Genomic DNA, 16,622 nt, shown 5'->3' with positions numbered 1-16,622 from the left:
ATCCCTGGCATCATCATTCTACTCTCTGCTTCTACGTGTTTAACTATTTTAGATACCAGGAAAGAAAAACTCATTTTCCGTTACTCACAGAATACTCTGTACTTCAAATATGTGGTGGTTTCCCCACATCAAGCAATTCTCTGACACAAGCTGGGTGTCCTACACTGTAACTCATCTCTGACACCATCTACCTGGAGATAGGGTCAGATGCCACAAGTTAAGGACTTGGTCCCACAAGACTTGCCCCAACTTCAAATGCCAATGGCAAGTCCAGATTGTTACCTGTGCTTCTGACCAGCTGTGAATCAAAGGTTCTCACAAACACCTCCTCAGGTTCAACCATTTATTAGAATGGCTCACAGAACTCAGGAAAGCAGTTTCCTTACTCGATTACTGGTTTCTTACAAGGGATTTTAAAGGACAGGAAAAACAAGCAAGATGAAGAGATACACAGGGCGAGGTCTGGAAGGGTTCTGAGCACAGGAGCTTCTGACCCCATAGAGCTCAGGTGTGCCACTCTCCAGCATGTGGATGCCTTCTTGCTCACCAACTCGGAAGCTCTCTGAACCTAGTCATTAGAGATTTTTAAGGAGGTTTCATTACTGAGGCATGACTGATTATATCATTGGCCATTGGTTATTAAGTCAATCTCTAGCCCTTCTCTTCCGGAGGTTGGAGTTTGGTGGTGGCGCTGGAAGTTCCAGGGTTGGTTCCTCTGGCAACCAGCTCCCATCCTTAAGGGTTTTCCAAAAGTCACTGCATTAACATAAACTTTTTTTTGGCCGTGTGGCGTGGCATGCGGGATCTTATTTCCCTGACCAGGGATCCAACCCGTGTCCCCTGCAGTGGGAGTGAGGAAGGGGCATATTTTGGGGTGACATTTTGGTTTCCTTCAGCTGGATCATATGGTATTTCTGCTTTTAATTTTTTGAGGGCCCTCCATAGTGGTTGCACCATTGTACAATTCTATCAGTGCACAAGGGTTCCAATTCTCTACATCCTCTCCAATACTTGTTACTTTGGTTTTTTGATAGTAGCCATTTTCATCACCCAAAAGGAAACCCATACTCTTTAAATAGGCCATGCAAATGGCCAACAAGCATGTGAAAAGATGCTCAACATCAGGGCAATGCAAATCAAAACTATCAAAGATATCACCTCACACCCATTAGGATGGCACATACTGAACAGTAGTGTGGGTGGAGAAACACATTTAGTTTATATGCTTTTAGTGGTTCATACTGGTTGTTAACCACCTACTATATGCCAGACATTATTTAGTGCTGGGATACAGAAATGAATGACTAGGCCCTGCCCTGATAGAGCACATATGTTTAAGTGTGCAAAATACAAAGGGAACCAGTGGACGTATGGCATAATTCGGTCTGGAAGTACCAGCACAGATTTCCTAGAGGAAGAGGCGTTTAACAATGAGTTAGAGTTTGCCCAGTAGAGACATGAGAAGGATTCCAGGTAGAGGGGAAATGTGAGAGAAGGCAGACGTATTCCAGAGCTAGAGAAGATGGAGGCAGCACCCAAGGAGAAATGTTTTCGGGACTTTTGGCCCTCTGGTCTCAGTGTATGATTCACTGTCACTGACTATGGAAGTCTTTGCATGGCTTGTATTTCAACAGGGCGCTCTGAACTACAAAGCATAGAAACAGCCTGGATAAGACAAGATTCACATGGATCTGAGTATCTGCCCAACTTTGTGAAAACTCTATCTCTTTAATCTCTTATGAGCCAACCAATTCCTCTTATCACTGAGACCCTCCTTAACTCAGGAGCTCTGGTTTCCTAGGACTGGCAAAAATCAGATGTCTGGTAAAACTCATTCATTCAGCAGACGTTTGAGTACCAACTGTGTACTAAGTTTATACCAGACTCTGGTTATATAATGGTGAATAAGATAGATGTGGTCCCTGCTCTTATGGAGTACACAGTCTGCAGTGTACAACATGATGTGGGGAAGACCAGTAAACACTTAACATGCAGGGAAGTCAATGTTCTGTGTGATGGGAGGAGGAAGGGGCCAGAGGCTACCTCCATACCTAGTCTGTTGTCTTCCAGGGTTCTGAATGGGAACATTAACCTTTGCCCATTTTCTTTCCCTCTCTAGTCCTGTTTGTCTTATTCGCATTCTTTTAGTCAGCTTCAGAGGTTCTTGAAGTAAGGACACATGGATGGGCTTGATAGGGTCCCTGGATCTCTTGAAATTGTATGCAAAATTTTCTGTATGTATATTTTTTTCTGAGGAGTCTATATATTTCAACAAATCCTTCAAATCTGCACTGTCTAATACTAGCCATGTGTGGCGATTTAAATTTAAATTAATTAAAATTAAATAAAATTTAATATGCAATTATTCAGTTGCACTAGCCACATTTCCAATGTCCAATTCACTTGGTCTATTGCACAGCACATGTGGAGAGCACTTCCATCATCACACGAAGTTCTATTGAGCAGCATTACTTCAGTCTCTATTGAAAACAAAAATCCCTGAGTACCATGACTCCACTAGTCTGCAGACACTTAAGAAACAGGGGTTTTGTGTGCGTGTGTGTGTGTGTACGTGCCCATGCATGTGTTCTTCCACCTTCTACGTGCTAGTCAAGTAATTGGTCTCTGTGTCAGTCAGTTACTGTGCTAGGTGCTAGAACAGTTGTAGAGAATCTGTGAAAAAGTTATTGCCCTTAAGGAGCTCAGGTTGAATCCAGTTTATCTTTCCTCTAGTTAACAGTTGGCTGGACTTGAATGTGTTTTTTTCCCCTTGTAAAATGTTACCCTTTTTATTTATTTATTTTTAATTTATTTGTTTTTGGCTGCATTGGGTCTTCATTGCTGTGCACGGGCTTTCTCTAGCTGTGGCGAGCAGGGGCTACTCTTCGTTGCGGTGTGCGGGCTTCTCATGGCAGTGGCTTCTCTTGTTGCGGAGCACGGGCTCTAGGCACGCGGGCTTCAGTAGTTGTAGCACGTGGTCTCAGTAGTTGTAGCTTGCGGGCTCTAGAGTGCAGGGCCAGTAGTTGTGGCGCATGGGCTTAGTTGCTCCGTGGCATGTGGGATCTTCCCGGACCAGGGCTCGAACCCGTGTCCCCTGCATTGGCTTGTGGATTCTTAACCACCGCACCACCAGGGAATCCCATGATAGCCTTTTTAAAAATTTAATTTTTATTATATGCCCCCTCTCCTTACCCCTACTCTGGAGGTAACTACTATTAATAATTAAATGGTCTTTTTATGGACTGTTTTCTCTTCAGAGATACATAAATCTATCTGTATTTTTAAATAAAAATGGGATCAGGCCTTACAAATTTTTCTGCAACTTGCTTTTCCCTAGGACTTTTAAAAAATAATAGCTGCCTTGTGTTCCATTGTGTGACTACACCATACATTAATCCATCCCCTATTGTTGAAATTTTAGGTATTTGCAGTTTTTCGTTATTACAAACTATAGTGAACCTCCTTATAATACCATACTACCCTCCAAAAAGATTAAACCAATTTACATTCCCATCAGTAAGTAGTGTGAGAGGTAGAGGCAAAGGCAGCTGAATGTAGTGACTGAAACGGCTGGTTAAGCAACTGCATTTTCAAGTTTGGCTTTAGTTCCAGCTGTGGGTTGTAATCATGGGTTTCCCAGAATGTCTGTATCTCTCAATGGATGACCTAGGTTTGCTTGGGTCAGTCTTGCTCCCAAAGGCTTAGTTTAGAGAAAATGGGCTCATTTCAAAGCCTCTTTAGGCTTTGGATCACTGGTCCTCAGGGCTGAGGATTTTCTAGAACACAGAATTATTGAAAACAAATTATTGAATTATTGAAAATGGAAGCGGAGCAGCTTAATGAATGTGACGAGGTTTGGGATGGATAAGTTTATTGGAGTCAGAGGTATCATCACCAAGGCACTCATTCTGCTTAGAACACTGCTTTGCACATGGCAAACAATATTGTCTATGATTATGACTATTGTTTTCCTCCCCTCCAAACCCTCTGTGTACCCTCCTTTTCCTTTCATTTGAAGCGTGTCCATATTTTCAAAACTGCAACATTTATATCAGCCATTAACCACATCAAAACAGTTAAGAATTGCCTACTAAAGTTGACCAGTGATTCCACTTGTAACTGTATACCTAGAGAAACACTTGTATATGTACCCCAGAAGACATGTATAAGAACATCCACAGCAGCATTCTTATAATAGCAAAAGACCGGAGACAACTGAAGTATCTGTCCATAAGAGAATGGATAGATAATTATATATTCAGACAATTGTATAATAAGCAGCAGTAAAAATGAATGAATTATATGGATAAAACAGTGTTGAGTGAAAGAAGTCACAGATGAATGATTCCATTTATATAAAATTCAAAAACAGACAAGACAAATATATATATATATATTCCTAAAATGTTATATATATGTATGTATGTATATGTATATATGTATATTTGGTAAAAAAAAAAAGTAAAAGGATGATTAACACAAAATTCAGTGAAGTAGTTTTCTCTTCGGTGGGAGGATGCGAGCAGGGAGGGGCACACAGGAAGCTTCAAAGGTCCTAGTAATATTCTATTTCTTTAGCTGGGTTGTATATACATTGTACTGGTTTTATGCTTTTAAACTATACATACACAATATATTACATGTATGTATTATATCATTGTATGTATAATATCTTTCAAGGTAAAAAAAAAAATTTTTTTAAGCGTTAAAAGATCTCTCTCTCTCTTTTTTTAACCTGTGGTTACCTCTGAAATAGTGACTCTCCGGGTCACCCACTGCACAACTCCCAAGGTCTACTTGACCTCCATGCAGCTGGTGGGCACCACTCCCAAGTGTCTCGGCCATGGGTCGCTTTCACCAGGGATGGAAAAAGAGCACCATATGTCTGGAATTTTGGAGACAGTAATGATAAGCAATATATAATAATTTGCAAAAGTGACTGACCACTTTAATATGCCTTAGCAGATTGAAATAATGCTTCTTTATCATAACAGAGCTGAGAGATCTAAAAGCAGTTTAGAGTTTTGGTATTCTAGATTTGGCATACTTTCAGACACAAAGAGAGCCCTGTGCATTGCATTTCCTAACACTTTATTAATGTGGCATCTAGACACAAAATTCTTGAAAATACTTCATTAATTCAAGTAAACAATAAATGATACAATTTTTCTGGTTCTTTTTTCTTGTAAACTTTCCAACATTTGAAATGGAGTAAGAATAGCTTTATATTTCAGCCTAAATGCTAAATTGTCCAGAATAAGAATTGAGGCAAAATTATAAGGATTAAGAATTTTACAAGCAAAGGAATGTTAAAGATTGCCAGAAAATCACCAGAAGCTAGAAAAGAGATGTGGAACAGAGTCACTCTCACAGCCCTCGGATGGAACCAACCCTATTGACACCTTGATCTCAGACTTCCAGTCCTCAGAGCTATGAGATAATTTCTGTTGTTTAAGCCAAAAGAAAAAAAAATTAAGTCCTCCATCATGGGCTAAAATAAAGGTTGCCTCTGTTACTCGCTGGGTTATACCAAAAAATGATTACTGACAGTCATTGAAAGGAGAGTTGATTTTAAGTGATCCTTTTAGTGAGCACATAGAAACTACTGTCAAGGAGCTATTTCAGTTTTCTGAAAGCAAAATTTTATTTTAGGTGTCAAGTTTCTATATTATTCAAGTATTTAAAAATCAGAATTTAAAATCTATAGCTGTATTAGCTATCAACAGAAAGTTGATCATTGAGACGACTTGAAATTGTTACTGGTCTGTTGTTATCACTCAGTATGCTGTCATAGTTCAGAACAAATATAGCCTTCATTTGTCCATTGTAACATTTCTAAGCATTTACTGAAGGCATGTGATCTAGAATTGATAAATGTAAATCAAAAGATTCAGATAAAAATACTTAAGAAAGTCAGAATCTTTGAGAAAGCCAGAGGGGAAAAAAGTGCTTAGAGTCAATGACCTTTTATTTAGCCCAAAGAGAAATATGAAAAACTTACCACTCCATAGTACCAAAATCAGAAAAGGAATTATTGCTTCTAACTCCATGGAATCATCAGTCATGTCCTCAGGTCCTTCATCCATTAATTTCACCCATTGAAGTTGGGTTTGACCCAGTTTTACTTCATTCTGGAGATTTCAAATGAATATTTGAAATTTGAAATCTGGGGCATTGCTCATCCTCACTGTGATGAGAAGGAAAGGTGTAACTGGTTCTTGCTTGCTATCTATCCATAGCTATCTTTGCAGAAGATACAAAGCATGGGATATAAGCAAGTGTTATTCCCCCTTTCCCCTAGTCTATTGCCATTTATTCACTTTGTCTTCCTGAACAAGTTTACTATAAACTAGATTTCAATTTTTGCTCTATCGATCTTCAATATGAAAATATTGTTTACTTTTCAGCTTAGCAGGCATTCCCAGAAGTTGTTATGGCAAGGTGGATGTTTTCATATGATAGCATGCAGCTGAGGGAATTATTTGAGGAAAAAAAAAGTTTTGAGTTGATGTTGCAGACTCAGAGAAGAATGCCTGGATTCATTCTTGAACTTCTCCAGGTCTTGTCACAACTGTCTTCCCAGAGATGATTCTCAGTGGGACCATACTTCCTAATGGTAAGGAACAGAATGAATTCACTTCTGATATTGCCTGCCTCTCAAAACCAGTCTTTGTTAAGTCTTGCAGCCCTGGGTCTGAGTTTCTCTTGTAAGAGTTAAGAAACAAACTGGAGGCACACACACACAAAAAAAATTCCTGGATTTCACTTCTTCCTTCAGAGCTTTGTCCATGAGGGCTGCTGACACATAAGGATCTGCCCAGGCAGCAGACCATCACCAACTAAACACTGGACAGTTCTTCCCAGAGCACCTCATTCTCCAGAGAGAATGGGTCTTCTTGAAGCTGGACTCAGAGAATGAAGATCCATTCCCTGGCACTGAAGTAACAGGAAAGCTGGAATATCTTGGTAATGCATCTGGCTGTGCAATGGTTCTTTCTCTCCTGGTCTTCCAGAGGTGAGAGGTCCTGCAATAGTTCAGGATAGGACTTGTGAAGAACCCTGGTGTTGATGGAGAATGATTTCCTTGAGCTGTGGTTTGTTGACAAATTTGGGGGAGTAATGGGGATATTTCAAAACGTATGAGCCATTCAGGCAGAACTGTCTTGTCCAAGTCTTCAGTTGCAGCTTCTCCAGTAGATGGCGCCTCTAACGCTTTACTGCCTTCCTTCATTACATTGATAAATTTTTCTCCATTACTACTAATCCAAGTCCCCCACACTCCTGCCCTCAGGCTTTTAAATAATCTGGCATGTTGTTAATCCTTTTTTTTTTTTTTTTTTTCCCAGCTGTGACTCCAGACAGGATCCAAGAGGAGTTTTACAATCTTTTCTCTGGGTTTTAAAGAGACTTACTTTACCCTTCTGTGTTAGCCTGAATCCTTTTGATTCTCTCAGAAACAGGTAAAATAAGCACAGTTCTTATACATCAGGAGATCACAGAAATGCAAAAAACTGGGACTGTCATAGCAAGACTTACTGCAATTTCATATGAAAGAAACCACAAATGAACTAAGCATGAAAAGAGGTAAAGAACTGAGGAAAAGAAAAGTGAGCTTCCACTCACAATTTCTTTTTTTCTCTAGACACTTCCAGTGCTTTATAGTTTCAGCTGAAGATTTTCCTTTAAGAAAATAACCCACTCACTTTTTATTTATAGAGACTGGACACAATGATAGACCTTATCAATTTTCCATAGGAAGTCATCACTGCTAGAAGCAGGCAAAACTCAGAAAAATGACGGAGACTTGTCAGTCTTTAGAGAGGATGCAGCACCAATGCACAATTTCAATACTATTTGGCAAGTGCTGGGGGAAACACAGGGAGCTTCAGGAGCATCTAGGAGGGGTACGAAGGCCCAGAAGCAGGAGAGCACAGGACTAGGTGAGGGAAATCTAATAAGGAGCTGCAGGTTGCAGGGCTAGGGGAGTCTTCTTGATGGGGGTGACATCTAAGCTGAGATCTGAAGGAGGAGCAGGAGCCAGCCAGGCAGGGGTTGATGGGAAGGAGGCATAGGGCAGCAGGAGCATGATCCAGGGAGAGGAGTAGGTAAAGCATCTGCAAAGGTCTCGGGGAGAGAGAGCAAGGCCTAGTTCAGAGGAAGGTTAAGATCAATGTCTTGATGGCACTTTAGAAAAATCTCTCAGGCGCTCTTAACCTTTTTTTGACATAGATCTTTGGTAGTCTGGTGAAGCCTATGGGTCCCTTCTCAGAATATTGTTTTTAAATGCATAAAATTAAGTTTGTTGTAATATACAGTCAACCAGTTAAGTTGGAATACAGTTATCAAAATAGTTCAAAAATCTGTGATATAATACCAACTGAAGCAGAAACAGAAAGACAAATACCATATGATGTCACTTACATGTGGAATCTAATCTAACATATATGTGGAATCTACGACACGAATGAACTTATCTACGAAACAGAAACAGACTCACAGACATAGAGAATAGAGTTGTGGTTGCTAAGGGGGAAGAGGGGTGGGGAGGGATGGATTGGGAGGTTAGGATTAGCAGATGCAAACTATTATATATAGAATGGATAAACAACAAGGTCCTACTGTATAGCACAGGGAACTATATTCAGTATCCTCTGATAAACCATGATGGAAAAAGAATATGAAAAAGAATGTATATATATGTATAACTGAATCACTTTACAGCAGAAATTAACACAACATTGTAAATCAACTATACTTTAATAAAATAAATTTTAAAATTAAAAAAACATCTGTGATCTAATAGTATAATGCATGTACTTTCTTATGAATGCATAAATTTACAAGATCTAATGGCAGGTCCAACAACTACCATTATCTTGAAGTAGTAGTAATGAGCATAAAGCAATAACAGTAATGTGATATAACAATATCTGTTATTTCTATTGGTGACAAAAATCACGGGTAAGGTTAATATTACTGTAGTTTGCTGCTTATCTTTATTGAAGGAAGTGCTTTCAATTAGAGATGAAAGAAAATAAAGCTGCAGTTTTTTCCCCAACGAAGTAACCAATTGAATTCTATCCATGGCCCCCTTGGGAGTGTGTAGAATCCGGGTAGAAACACCTCCTAGCAGCAGAGTGGTGAATGGATTACAGAGCAAGGCTGAAGGCAGGTGCTGGAGTGACCCTTAGTCCTCAGCCCAGGCAGGTATCAACATTCCCAAGGGATTTGGATTGACGAAGGAAGAGCCACTGGAGCCTGAATTCCACCCTCAGGGCTGAAAACTTTGCTGAAGACACCTGCCCGGTGCCAGGTTCTGGGGTACCGTACACTGCAGAGAGAATGTGTAAACCATTACCGCAAGGGATTGATGACCACTTTTTACAAATTTCCAGCACCATATAGGATGATGTTAAGAGCCACCAGAGTTCGACAGACTTGGGTTACAATGCCTTTTCTGCAATTACAGAGGCTGTATAACCTTGGGCAAGTTTATCTTTCAATGTCCTCATTTATAAAATGGAGTAATAAAAATGTCTCTCGTGATCACAGGGTTATGGTTAATTAAAGTGCTGTAATTCATTGTGTTGCCTGTAGATAAATACTGGATAAATGAAGGTTGTTAAATGTGAGTTGAATGAATCTGCCCGATGACCTTTCAAGAGGGGAATCTATTCTTTTTCTACTCCTTGTTTTTCCCTCTTTGCTTAAATCCAAGAGAGGAATTAAGACCTTCTACCTTTGGGAAGGTAGATGTTCAGTCTCTGGCTTCTAGATACTACCAAGTTTCCACGTGTTGTCAACATCTTTTTAATGTCGAATACTTTTCTTGAACACCTGCAACCTGCTGGGGGCTGGAAGAGAATCCTCAACACTGTCTCGCGGTAGCTTTTGAAGTGAAAACCCTGGGGTAAGAATCCACAGTAACTGAAGTTCCTCAATCAGGAGCTGGGTTAATTAATATTGACCAGACCACAATTGGAACATATGGGAACAGTAATAATCGTGGAATTCTATGCACTGTTGTTTACTTCATTAAAAAGACATTAAATCCATTTTATAATTAAACTCCGAATCCCAGAAAATGTCTCTTTCCCAACTTTTTCTTTATCTGCGAGGTCACAATGCTCCCGAACCCGTCTTTCAAAGATTCAAACAGGAGGTTGATTGTGCTAGAGTAAATTGACTAGTAAATCATACCTGGAACAAATATTCAACTGTTTCCATTCCGCAAGCAAATTTACGTTCATCTGTTCAAATCAGAGGCAAAAGCAATTCTCGACGAGGATGGGATTCGAACCCACGCGTGCAGAGCACAATGGATTAGCAGTCCATCGCCTTAACCACTCGGCCACCTCGTCCCCAAAATCTACTCCTTCCTGCTAGCTATAGGGAGTAAAACTAGGGGGATGTGACGCAATGTGATAGAAGCCGCCATTTTGTACGGAAGCAAAGCTCCTATCCTTTTAATAGCAAGAAATCAAAAGAAGATGGCCGCTCCCATACTGTGGGGGATCTGCAATGGGAAGGGACAAAGGAAAATTCGGTAGAAAATGAGATAACCTTGAAAGAAATAAAATCGGCATACAGGCTGCAAAGAAAGTTTGATTAAAGGAGTCTTAGGAAGGCTCTGGACCCTAAGGGGCGGGGCCGACGCGTTGAGCGGCTTTGCGCATGCGCTCCAGCTAGGCGGTTAGATTTGAATGCTTCACTGAGGCCGTCTGCGTGTTGTGAGGTGACGTCGAGGGGTGGCGGTGAGGTGCCTCTCTGAGAAGCGCGCGGACCACAAACAAATCTGCGGAGAATTTCTCAAGCAGTTGGGCCGCGGCGGGTAACTTTCGGCCTGGGCTTCGCGCGGAGGCATTTAGGTTTTGTCTGAGCGGTCTGAAGACCCCGCGGTGGGAGGTGGGGGACACTCCTATAGCCAGGCTGCCTCGGAACTCGCTGGGCTCAGGTACGGACTCTTCTCCGCGGGTGCGGGGCTCTTTCTTTCCTCACCTCGGCCTGCACATGTGCCGCCTCCCTCCTCCCTAGCAGTCTCCATCCACACCTGGGACCCACGGTGGGGGGACCCGGCTCGCTGGCCCGCGGCGTACCCGCCCGCGGCGCCCCGCCCCGCCATCTTCTGTCAGGATTCCGGGACTCTTCCTCGCACCCCAGTTTCTTCTCCTTGGGGAACTCGCGGCTGTTTGCACTTCTTAATCTTTTCTTAGCTATAAGTGAAGTGACAGCAATAAGTGATTTTAAACTCTCGGCTTATGGTTTATTTACAATGTCTGATCGAGTGCTAGCAGCACTGAGCAGATTTTGGGTTTCCGGCGGATGTAATAACGTAAACAAGTAAAGCCAATATTAGTACACCACAAATAAGTTTTTAAAAAATCTTCCTTTGTCCATTATTAGGCCAGAGTTAGGAGTCTTTTCTTGCTGTTTATCTCAATACTAAAGTTTAAGAAAAAGTTCTAAAAAAATACATTGCCGATTGGAATTTTGAAGATAGGTTTATAGAGAGATGGCAGAGAAGACCAAAGCAGAGCTTACTCTAGGTATTAAGATTGAAGTTTTCGGTTGAATTGAATAAGTCGAATTCCTCAGATTTGTATTGGGTTCTTTGTTGTCTTGTGCTAGGGCTGGGAGCGGATGATTCAGTCCCGCATCTAGAGTTTACAGTCCAGAACGGGAAAGAATTAATATACACAAATAACTATAAAACAGGACAATGTAAAGGATTATAGGACATTCTAAAGGAATATGGGAGCACAGAAAAGCTTATTTGATGCTTTTTGGCAATGGAGACTAAAGGAGGCTTCTTGGAGAAAGTGGTATTTGAGGTGGAACTTGAAGGGAAGAATGATTTATAGAGATGAGTTAATGTAAGATTTTGCTAATTAAAGTTTGGGTTCAAAGCAGTATAATTCTTCTTGACTATGTGAATGGCTCGGAACGTTTACAAGATGACAAATAGATGTAAACTGAGTAAAAATATTTGGAGTGGTAGTATTAATGATGTGTTTGATGCTAAGTAAGAGATGGTAGAAGATACTCTAGATATTGTTAGTAGGACAGTGCTGTCCAATAAAACTTTCAATGTTAATGGTAATGTTTTATTTCTGTGCTGTCTAACGCGGTACTCATTAGTCCCACGTGACGAAGACCTGCAATGTGGCTATTGTAACAAGAACTATATTGTAAATTTTATTTCATTTTAATTAATTTAAATTTTAATTAATTTAAATTTAAATGATATAGACTCTAGACCTGTTCTGTATTGGACAGCACAGATCTAGAGTCTATATCATTGGACACTATGAAATATATTAACTCTAGATAGTGGTGAAGTAAATGAAGGAGTGGACAAATAGCTAGATAGTAGATTTTCAGGTTTTGCAGGCTCCACGGTCTACATGATCTCTGTCACATTTCTTCTTTCTATGCTTTTTTTTTTTGTTCTCTGTAACTGATTTAAAATGTAAAAAACTACTGTTAAAGGCCCATTTGGCCCAGCAGCTGTAGTTTGTGGACCTCTGGATTATTCAGACTAGTAGTTCCCAAATTTTCTTGGCTCATGGTGCCCCTAGAACAAAAGAAATACCTAACAGTTCTATCAATATTTATTAAGTGCTTAGGCCCAAACAATTTTAGAAGTTGTTGTTAAATGATTCTAGCTGCTTAGTAGCCATTTGAAAAAAATAATATACATAAATTGAAGTAAAAGATAATATTTTAATTTTATTCATAAATAATTACAATTATTTACTAACTGGATATGTGTGCCTGTTGAATATTGCGCACCTTTTAGATTTTGGAATCAGATTGGATACTGCCACCGTCATTTCCAGTACCACATTGATCAAAAGTACTTGCTTTATATCACAGCAACTGCCAAAAATCCAGCTTTGCAGTAATATGTTATCAAAACTAATGTAATGTGAATGGGTACTATTTTGAGCTAGCAGTGATGGATAGATGTTGAGAATTGTTGTTTCTCTCAAAAATTCAAAATATCCCAGAGCACCTTTGTGAGTAAGCTGTAGCACCCCTACCTGTGTGCCAGGTGCACAGTTTTGGAATCAATCAATAATCAATTAATGTGACAGTGATCAGAAGTTCAACCATAATAGCATTTTACACATGAAGCTTAATGTGAGAACCTGGAGTCTCCTATTTCTGTTGGAAGTGGAACTTACAGATATGTACTGAATAGAATATTCTTAAAAGAGGACATCAATAAGCTTTGAATCTTATTACTTAAGTGCCAGCTGGTCTGCAGGTTAGACAAGAATGATGCACAATGACTGTTTCAAACAATGAAGATGTTTAGGTGATCCTGATTTGATAGTATTTACTATTTTTAATTTGTGAATTTTTAATTTATCACTGAATTTGAAAATATTTCCAAAAGAAGAAAAAAATGCAAGACATAGATCATGAAGGCAACTTTAAAGAATTGTTTCTTTTTTTTATTTTAAATTTTATTTATTTATTTATTTTTGGCTGTGTTGGGTTTTCGTTTCTGTGCATGGGCTTTCTCTAGTTGCGGCGAGCGGGGGCCACTCTTCATCGCAGTGCGCGGCCTCTCACTGTTGCGGCCTCTCTTGTTGCGGAGCACAAGCTCCGGACGCACAGGCTCAGTAGTTGTGGCTCACGGGCCTAGTTGCTCAGAGGCATGTGGTATCTTCCCAGACCAGGGCTCGAACCCGTGTTCCCTGCATTGGCAGGCAGATTCTCAACCACTGTGCCACCAGGGAAGCCCAAAGAATTGTTTCTTAATTAGTCATACAACAAATATTTATAGCTCGTATTATTCACAAAGCACTGTGCTAGATTCTCAGAATATAACAGTGAACATAAGAGACACCAGCCCTATTCTCATGGAGTTTACTGTTGGGGCAAGTGTATGTTGATGCAAATAATCAATAATCAATCTATAATAGAATAGAAGAGAGTTTTATTTTAGCCAAACTGAGGACTATACCCTGGGAGACAACCTCTCAGATAGCTCTGAGGAACTGTTCTGGAGAAGCATGATTTTCCGCACAGTTTTATATTTTGTCAGAACAAAGAACATCAAACATGACAAGGGTACTTTCCTTCAGAGTTTCCAAAAAAGACAGATTAGTAAGTACACAGCAAGTCAGTATGGCCTGGGAGCCTGGGTAGCGAGCCTTATCATAAAAGGAGTACTAGCACTGAGGTCCCAGAAAGGGAGGCATTTATCTCTATCTTCAAAACAGACATTCTTTACTTCTGGACAGTATACCCTTTTCTTTAATGGTTAAAGCAGATGTACAATGTATGTTTGATAAGCCATAACACAGGCTGTTTTAATTAGAATAAAGTTCAAGCCAAATCATGTATAATCCAGAATGGCTTCCCCATACTTCAGTATGTGAACATTTCTTCCATCAGGTAGTTTGGGAAGATAAAAGGAATAATTAATTTACATAATGGACTTTTAAATTACAGTTGTGGTAATGCCACAAAGGAGACATACACAGTCTACAAAGAGTACTTTTCTTGGCTTCTTGCCAAGAGAGAATAGCAAATATAAATTTAATGACGGGAAAAAGCTTTGTGTGTGCAGCAATAAAAATGCCAGTGTGGTTAGCATAGAGAGTGAGGAAGACAGTGGTATGAGATGAAGTCTGAAGTCTGAGAGTCAAGTAGGACCCAAATCTTGTAGAGCTTTGTAGGTCCTGGTAAAGAGTTTATTCTCAGTACAGTGGGAAGCTTTTAAAGGGTTTTACGTAAGGGAATGTCTTAAATGTGATTTATGTTTAAGAAGATAACTGCCTACTATGTGGAGAAAGTATTTTAGGGGGATAAGAGTGAAAGTAGGGAGACCAGTGAGGTAAAAATTGCAATATTCTACTTGAGAGATGATGGCAGCTTGAATTATGGTGGTGGCACTGAAGATAGAAGTGAATGAATTTGTGATGTATATTGGAAACAGAACCACTAAGACTTGATGATAGATTGAATAGAAGTGGAAATAGCTGTCGTACTTGTTTGATCTCAGGAAAAGTTTTCAGTTTCACCATTAAGTTGATGTTTGCTGTTAGTTTTTTAAATAGATACTGTTTGTTAGGTTAAGGAATTTACCTTGTATTCCTGGTTTGCTAAAATTTTTTTTAACATGAAAGGATGTTAAAAGTCAGCAAACTTTTTTTTTAATCTGTTGAAATGATCTTAGGATTTTTCCCTTTTAATTTGTTAGTATAGTAAATTGTAAAATTGATTTTCTAATGTTAAACCAATATTGCATTTCTGGAATATAACCAACATGACCGTGATATATTGTCCTTTTCACAACCTTTCCACAAATTGGTGGCTCTTTTTTTGCTATTCTTTTTAGGATTTTTATATTTATTGTAGTGAAATTAGCATGTAATCTTTCCTTTATTGTACTGTATTTTTCTGGGTATGGGGTGTCTGTGTGTATATGAGATGGAGGTGGTTGCGGGTAAGAGAGCTTTTTTTTGGTTGCTTTGGGTCTTCATTGCTGCTCATGGGCTTTCTCTAGTTGTGGAGAACGGGAGCTGCTCTTCGTTGCAGTGTGTGGACTTCTCATTGCGGTGGCTTCTCTTGTTGTGGAGCACGGGCTCTAGGTGCACAGGATTCAGTAATTGCAGCACGCGGGCTCTAGGGCACACGGGCTTTAGGAGTTGTGGTGCTCGGGCTCAGTAGTTGTGGCTCGAGGGCTCTAGAGCGCAGGCTCAGAAGTTGTGGCACACGGGCTTAGTTGCTCCGCGGCATATGGGATCTTCCTGGACCAGGGCTCGAACCCATGTCTGCTGCATTGGCAGGCGGATTCTTAACCACTGTGCCACCAGGGAAGTCCGAAGAGAGCTTTCTTTAGATACAAAATAAAGTGGTGAAGGTGGTTGCTTTTGGGAAAGAGGATAGTATGTAATAGCTTAAATTTTTAAATTAAAAATATTATTTTAAGTAGATATAGGTGTTATCTGTGAACAGGAGGTAAGTGAAACCAGAAGAATGGGTAAGCAGACTGAGAAAGTGATGGAGGACAAAAGGAGAGGGTCAGAGATCAAATCCTAGAAGATGCCCATCACCTTATATCTGTATTAACAGCTAATTAAATAAATCAATACTGAAAAATAAGCAGACTTTTACTTCAGGTTCAAGTTCAATATGAAGTATTGTTCTTTAATTTGACTTTTGTTATATATGATGAAAGCATGTAAAATAAGATATCTTTTAAGTACCTTTTTTGTTGTTGTTTTGGTTTTTTACTTATTGCTAAGAAGCGTAAGAACATTGATTCTGAAAGTTTGTGTATGTGGTATTTTTTTTTTCCTAAGTAAGTATTTTAGTCTTTTTATCTACCTGTCTATTTATTTATTTTTGGCTGTGTTGGGTCTTTGTTGCGGTGCATGGGCTTCACATTGCGGTGGCTTCTCTTGTTGCGGAGCACGGGCTCTAGGTGCATGGGCTCCAGCAGTTGTGGCACATGGGCTCAGTAGTTGTGGCTTGCGGGCTCTAGAGCGCAGGCTCAGTAGTTGTGGTGCACGCTTAGTTGCTCCGTGGCATGTGGAATTTTCCCGGACCAGAGCTCGAACCCGTGTCTCCTGCCTTGGCAGGCGGATTCTTAACCACTGTGC

General features: G+C 40.0%; 1 protein-coding gene and 2 non-coding genes across 4 annotated transcripts in view; 1 reads left to right on the top strand and 2 right to left on the bottom strand.

Moving 5' to 3' along the window:
* Positions 1 to 7,344: 7,344 nt before the first annotated feature.
* On the bottom strand, positions 7,345 to 7,464 carry LOC114237779 (small nucleolar RNA SNORA26). The gene has a single exon (XR_003623290.1). It is a non-coding gene; the product is annotated as a small nucleolar RNA SNORA26 (small nucleolar RNA).
* A 2,815-nt stretch (positions 7,465 to 10,279) lies between these two features.
* On the bottom strand, positions 10,280 to 10,361 carry TRNAS-GCU (transfer RNA serine (anticodon GCU)). Its single transcript has one exon. It is a non-coding gene; the product is annotated as a tRNA-Ser (tRNA).
* A 350-nt stretch (positions 10,362 to 10,711) lies between these two features.
* The window catches only part of KNL1 (kinetochore scaffold 1), a 66,135-nt gene continuing 60,224 nt past the window's right edge, over positions 10,712 to 16,622 (top strand). The window contains exon 1 of one of the 2 annotated variants that reach the window (XM_007180403.3): positions 10,712 to 10,831. The gene's annotated coding sequence lies outside the window, so the exon portion shown is untranslated. Of the gene's footprint in view, positions 10,955 to 16,622 lie in introns of both variants that reach the window. The other variant, XM_057544177.1, reaches the window with a different exon arrangement.

Source organism: Balaenoptera acutorostrata, chromosome 3 (assembly GCF_949987535.1).
Source record: "Balaenoptera acutorostrata chromosome 3, mBalAcu1.1, whole genome shotgun sequence".
NCBI classification, from domain to species: Eukaryota; Metazoa; Chordata; class Mammalia; order Artiodactyla; family Balaenopteridae; genus Balaenoptera; species Balaenoptera acutorostrata.
Note: the sequence above shows the minus strand (reverse complement) of the source record. Positions and strands in the feature narration are given on the sequence as shown.